Here is a 6,000-nt window from a genome sequence, read left to right as displayed (position 1 = left end):
AAAAGATATCAAACTGTTTCCTGAACATGGCAATGAGTTCACTGTTCTCAAATGGCCTTCGCCATCACCAGATCTCAGTTCAATAAAGCAACCCTTGAGATGTGGTGGAATGAGAGACTCCCGTCATGGATGTGCAGCCAATAAATCTACAGCAACAGTGTGATGCCATCATATCAATAAGGGCTAAAATCTCTGAGGAATGTTTCCAGCACGTTGTTGAATTTGTAACATGAAGGATTAAGGCAGTTCTAAAAGGCAAAAGGGATCAAACCCAGCACTAGTGAGGTTTTTGTTCAGCTATTATTCTAACTCTCTTGGTTTGGTAGTAGATTCAACCTTTTGCGAATTCCAGCCATTACATCAGGTTCAGTGCAAACTGAATCCAAAAAGCTCAGTCCTTCCCAATCCTGTAACCCCATCCATGGACCTCAGCTGCCAATTATTTATGACAGACTATTAGACTAAGTTTTAGTGGCTTTCTTTTAATAAGTTCTGAACTAGAGCCAGTAACAAGCTTTTTCATTTATCAGCTACCATTCCCTGTAGCTGATTCAGTTTGAAGGTTTGCAGTTAAAGATTTTCTTCTTCTTTCACCTTAAGGATGTGGAAACATCTGTCCTTAACCTCTTCCTCTGAATTTGTTTTGAATAGTTGTCAATGCACTTATGGTTCATTCGCGGTTGCACGGTTAAAGTGCATCGGATAGGATCGCACATTTTGCTGAGGAGCAGGAGAGCGGGCTGCTTATGATGCTCTCGCTGCTTCCTGTCTTTGACTTCCCGACAGGTTTTGATTAATTATTGCGTCAGTGTCCCGCGTTAGCTAACTGTCCAAAAAAGCAAATGTTCCTCAGCAAACAAACAAAACCAAAAGTAAACCAATGAATTAATTTATTCTCGAGGCAACGGAAGCCCAAGAAAACACAACCAAACGCCAACCATGATTCAGAGCAGAAGCAAACCCATGTGGTTTGAGTTTATATCTCTATCTGCATGTAATTTGGGCCGCAGCTGATCCAAATACTGCGTAAACACAGGGTGAAGGAGAGAGAAGGAGATCAGGACAGAGACGAGTGACATGGTATCCTCCACTTGTTTCAGTGTGTGTGTGTGTTTTCCCTCTCTCTCCCTCACTCCTCTCTGATACTTTTGGTATGTTGATGGATAGCGCACACTCAGCAATATTTCATGGTATGATAGAGGTACAAAAAAAAAAACCTTTCATGGCAAAACAAACAGGCTTCGAGCTGCTTAGGCATGTGTTGACAAATGAGGAGGGAGCATTAAGTACAGTCAGAAAATGGCAATGTGAATCCCCTGAAGAATAGAGAGAAAATATCTGACTACTTGTTTGGACCATAACCACGAGGCTGGGTAACGCTCACATTGATGAACGCACACACAAATACACACTCGCACACACACAAGCAAGTCCTTTGAGGAGCCCCGGGCCTAGAGGGAATAATGGTTAGCAACCTGAAAAATGCCCTCATCACAAAAGGCCTCCGACAGTAATAAATGAAATGGTTGAGCCAAACACATTAATCCATGCCAGTGTGTATGTGTGTGTGTGTGTGTGTACATCCCTGTTTGTGTTTTTGTTTGCATATTGGTACTGGTATCGCTGAGTGTTTGTGTGCGTCAACACACTCCTGCTCACAAGCCCGTGTGTGAGTGAGAAGGAGGAGGGAGGCAGCTGAAAAATTTGAGACTGTAGTTTGAGACACTGAGAGGTGAGAGTGTAAATAGACTCGCTTACACTCTGTGGAAAGATCTGTTTAGAGATTAAAAAAAAAAAAAAACAGTTCGTGTTAAACCACAATTTCAGCTATCACGCACTTTAAGTTTTAAAATCTGACTTACATCAGTATGTGTCCCATCCTCCAATGTAAATGAAGCTTTGCCTGAACATCTTCACACATTCAGTAATTATTAACACTTATATGTTTCTTTAAAGATCTATTACAAAGGCCAGTTCTTTTGCTTTTCAGATGATAATTCATTCTTGTAATGCTGAAGAAGCTTTTAACGATCATCAGGAGCCCTACAGCAAATTTTATTTTTAATTATACTTTTTTTGTGTGCATGTTGTTAACCTGTATTATATACAGAAGATTATATACACAGAGAGACAGACATTTATTTAAAATATAAATGAACAATTATGAAGGCAAAAGTTTAACGTTAAATGATCAGCCTGCAGGTTTGGATTGGGATCGACAGCTAAGATGTGAATCCAATAAGGTACAACATGTATTACAATTGGGATCTTAAATTACTGAATCAAAGAAATCAGTACACGTACCAGGTTCCTTACATATCTTGTTTAAAATTTCAGGTTTCAGATTTTTTTAGCGATTATCACCGGTCATACCAGCATTACGGTAATTTCACATAAACATCACACCCACGGTGTCATTTTGTTGATAACTGTTTATTAACAACCAAGTTTCTGTTATGAAGTTGTGTAATGAAAATATTCAGAATGACAAGATAAATTAACCACATTTCTGTGATGAAAATGTGCTGCATGCTTGGCTAGTTTAAATAAACTCCTCTACATATGGTCAGATTAAAGAGTGCAAGTATCAAGATCGTGCACTATGTCACCAGAGCTAATACTTATAATATATTTTAATGTCAAAACATTAAAAATGCAGTGATACTTGTTTGTACCGTAGGCTCCATCTGAAATTTTGAGGTTGCGATTATTGATGGATCGACAGCGGCAGCGGACACCTACGAAAGAAAAATGTACATAGGAGCCAGTTGCAAAGCACCACCAATGCTCACTGATAACAAAGGCAGTAAGAATCGAGCATGGAGCTACTCTATGTTAGGAATGCTGTGTGAAATTAGCTGTGCTTCATAGGCAACAATACTCGCACATGTGGCTAACATGATCAAAACTTTTACGTTAATGAAGTGTCACTAACCTCATACCAGTAACATTAGTAGGCCACTCAACAACTATCCTAACCTTTCAGCCTGTCCCATCAACAAAATATGATGTTAACGTTTAAAATAACTGATCTGCCACCTCCCTGTAATTTAAAATGACTTTTTAAATAGAGGAGTATATGTTTAAGTATGTGGGATTATCATTTTGTAATTATTTATTACTCATAGAGCTTAATAGCTGGCCTGGTGTTGTTTGAGTTACCTTGTGGGACTTCTGGGTCTCTGCTCTTCGTTGTGGTCCTTTTTGTTGTTGTTGATGTTGTAACAAAAGCAAACATATTTGTACGTTTTCCACTTCTTTGCAACTTCCCTCATGTCCATTTCAACAGTTTCAACAATCTTCCTCCAGGAGTTTGCTGATGTCGACATCATGATTGTTACTCTCTCGGGTTTCGCAAGCCTCTGCTGGTGCTACCACCAGCAGAGGCTTGCGAACAAGTCTGCTGGTGCTATTTGATTAGTTTTCTCAGTCGCCATCTTGGTGTTTTTTTAACTGGATGTGATGAGAGAAGGGCAGACCTCACTTCAAGTCTGTACACTCTTTGCCTGACAACTCGTCAATCACAAGTTGTTGAGCCAATGAAACATAGTGTTGCTAAAATAACAAACTGAGCTTAATATTTTTTTTGTTTGTTTGGTACTTTGTATGTTTTTTTCCGATATGATCTAAAATTGGTCCATAAAGTCATCAGGAAAGTGTTTACACAGCTCAAGTCAGAGAGTTGTTTTCCCATACATCTGGAATTCTTTGTGCAATCACAGGTATTACCCCTTGATGGCCATCAAAAAATGCAGGTTTAAAGCTGCATCCACACAGACAGCAAGTTGTTTGTTGCACATCACTTTGAAACAGACATTTGGTCACTAGCAGATGGTCAAGGCTCTGGTGGCCTAGGTAACCCTGTCATATGTCAGTCACTGATAATATACACTCTCATTGGGAGTCACTTTAATTGAGAAAAGTTTAGCTCAGGACCGGCCTATTTTCTGTCGCAATTGTTTTTTCCTCCACAGTTGCTTAACCCTTTAAAACCAGTCGGAGCGGGCATGCTCTGTTTTGCATAACTATTTTTAAATCCCTGTAGAACCGGAACCACGTAAGCTAGCACAATAATTTTTTTTGCACATGAAACCGGAGGAGTTGTACTTACATCTTATGCCATCAGCTTGTCCTAAGTCACGGTTTTCTTCCACATATAGCTTTGCAAAAACAGCAAAAAAAAGCACAATATTCCAGAAACATGATCCGATCAGCTGTCCATAACATTTCCTATGTTGGAGTAGAAGTCAGCGCGAACTATCGCGTGTCCACCATTACCTGGCCGAAACCGGAAGTGACGTCATTTTCGCGGTAAATGTAGATTTTTACCTTTACCTTTGTTTTTAAAAGTCATGTTTGACTTCATATTTTTTGTATAGAACTCAAATTGCACTGCTGAAAATAGTTTATTTTTGATGCACATGCTGGGTTTTTTTTTTTGCAAATTTGCATTATAATATTTATTTTCGTTTTTCCAGCTGTATATAAAAATTGGTGTATCTCAAAAATAAAACTATGAAGACATTTAAAATAAATTTCCTGTTGTTAGAAACTATTTTGTGCAACTTTTTTGTATTTACAGTTTTGAGGGACAAACCTCTTAAATTTCTCTAACTAGAAAGATATGTAAAAAAACAAAAGAACAAAAACGATTTTAATTTTTTTTTGTAGTTTATTGCACTTTTTTGCAATTTATATTGTTATTGTAGACTTTATGCATACATATTATCAAAATTTGGGCTATAACGGTTATATTGATGTATAGCAACTTGAAATGCTCCCAAAAATGGCACTACAGCATGTAAAAATATAAAGATAACTCTGGCGGACTTGGTTCTATGGTAGGTCTTAAAGGGTTAATCATTGAATGTGACTGACTTTGGTTGGTCAATGCAAATCAGGTTCTTTGCTGCCTTCACTTTTGACTATTTGTTTTGTGTTTTTGTGGTTTAGATTACTGATTTTGTCCTGTTTGTCATCAGTATCTGAAAACATGAATAAATAACTGTCTAGGTTCCAACTACGTATGATATCTTCTTTATTCCTGGAGAAATTTCTTGAGGGGTAATGTAGGCTTCAGCTTGCACAGTAAACGAGTGAAAGTTTAATGAAAAACACCATTGGTCATTATAGGAATTGTAAGAGTTTTGGACATTTTTGGAACTTGGTGTCAAGTAGTGTCTAAAAGTCTAGAATTTTCATCTGGTTCTATTTTTAGGAGGTTAATATTTTTGCGCGTGCGTGGCGTTAAATCATTGGAGTACACTTTCACTTCAGCTTAACTGCACACACCCTAACCTGTTTTGGATCATTGTTTTTCAAAAGATAATTTGTCCTTGTCCACACATGAATGTGAGCCCAGTTTTTCAGATTTATCCCCTCTAGTGACCATTTTTGAAAAGCATAAAGAAAAACGAGTTCTTAAATTCAACCCGCTTAGAGCCGACATGAGCTCCCGCGTCCCTTGCCACTGCGCTTTGGCGTTTGGCCTCCCATTTTTTCCCCCCGCCCTTGCTTCTCTCATCTGTACCGCTTTCTAAACTGTATACATTTTCCCCCTCTCTTTGTTTCCAAACTGTATATTTTTAGTCAGCATTTGGCCTCACCTTGTTCTCCTCTTTATTCCCTTCACCATCGCTCTTTCGCTCTCCCTCTCCAAACTGTGTATATTTGGGTCTGTCTATGGGGAGTCAGGGGTCATTATTAATCTTGCTAGCTCTCCTACCTTCAGGCATAACAGCAGGGCCGCATTTCTGTGTGTGCATGTGTGTGTAAGTGAGAGAGAAAGGAGTGGTAGCGAATGAGTCGGTTACAGTGTGTGAGTAAAGGTGTGGGAGAACATGTTTTTGTGAGTGCAATGTCTATGCGGCTTCATGTGTGTTGCATGGAGCATGTGCGTGAAGGAGAGGGAAAGTGTATTTTGCCATGATGGATCATGAGAGACCCACATTCTTAATGCACATTCGCACAAGACAGACACCCATGAGAAATGAAGGGGAG

This window comes from Simochromis diagramma, unplaced genomic scaffold (assembly GCF_900408965.1).
Source record: "Simochromis diagramma unplaced genomic scaffold, fSimDia1.1 OVJJ01000208.1, whole genome shotgun sequence".
Taxonomy (NCBI): domain Eukaryota; kingdom Metazoa; phylum Chordata; class Actinopteri; order Cichliformes; family Cichlidae; genus Simochromis; species Simochromis diagramma.
The sequence above is the reverse complement of the archived record's forward strand: the minus strand, read 5'-3'. Positions refer to the sequence as shown.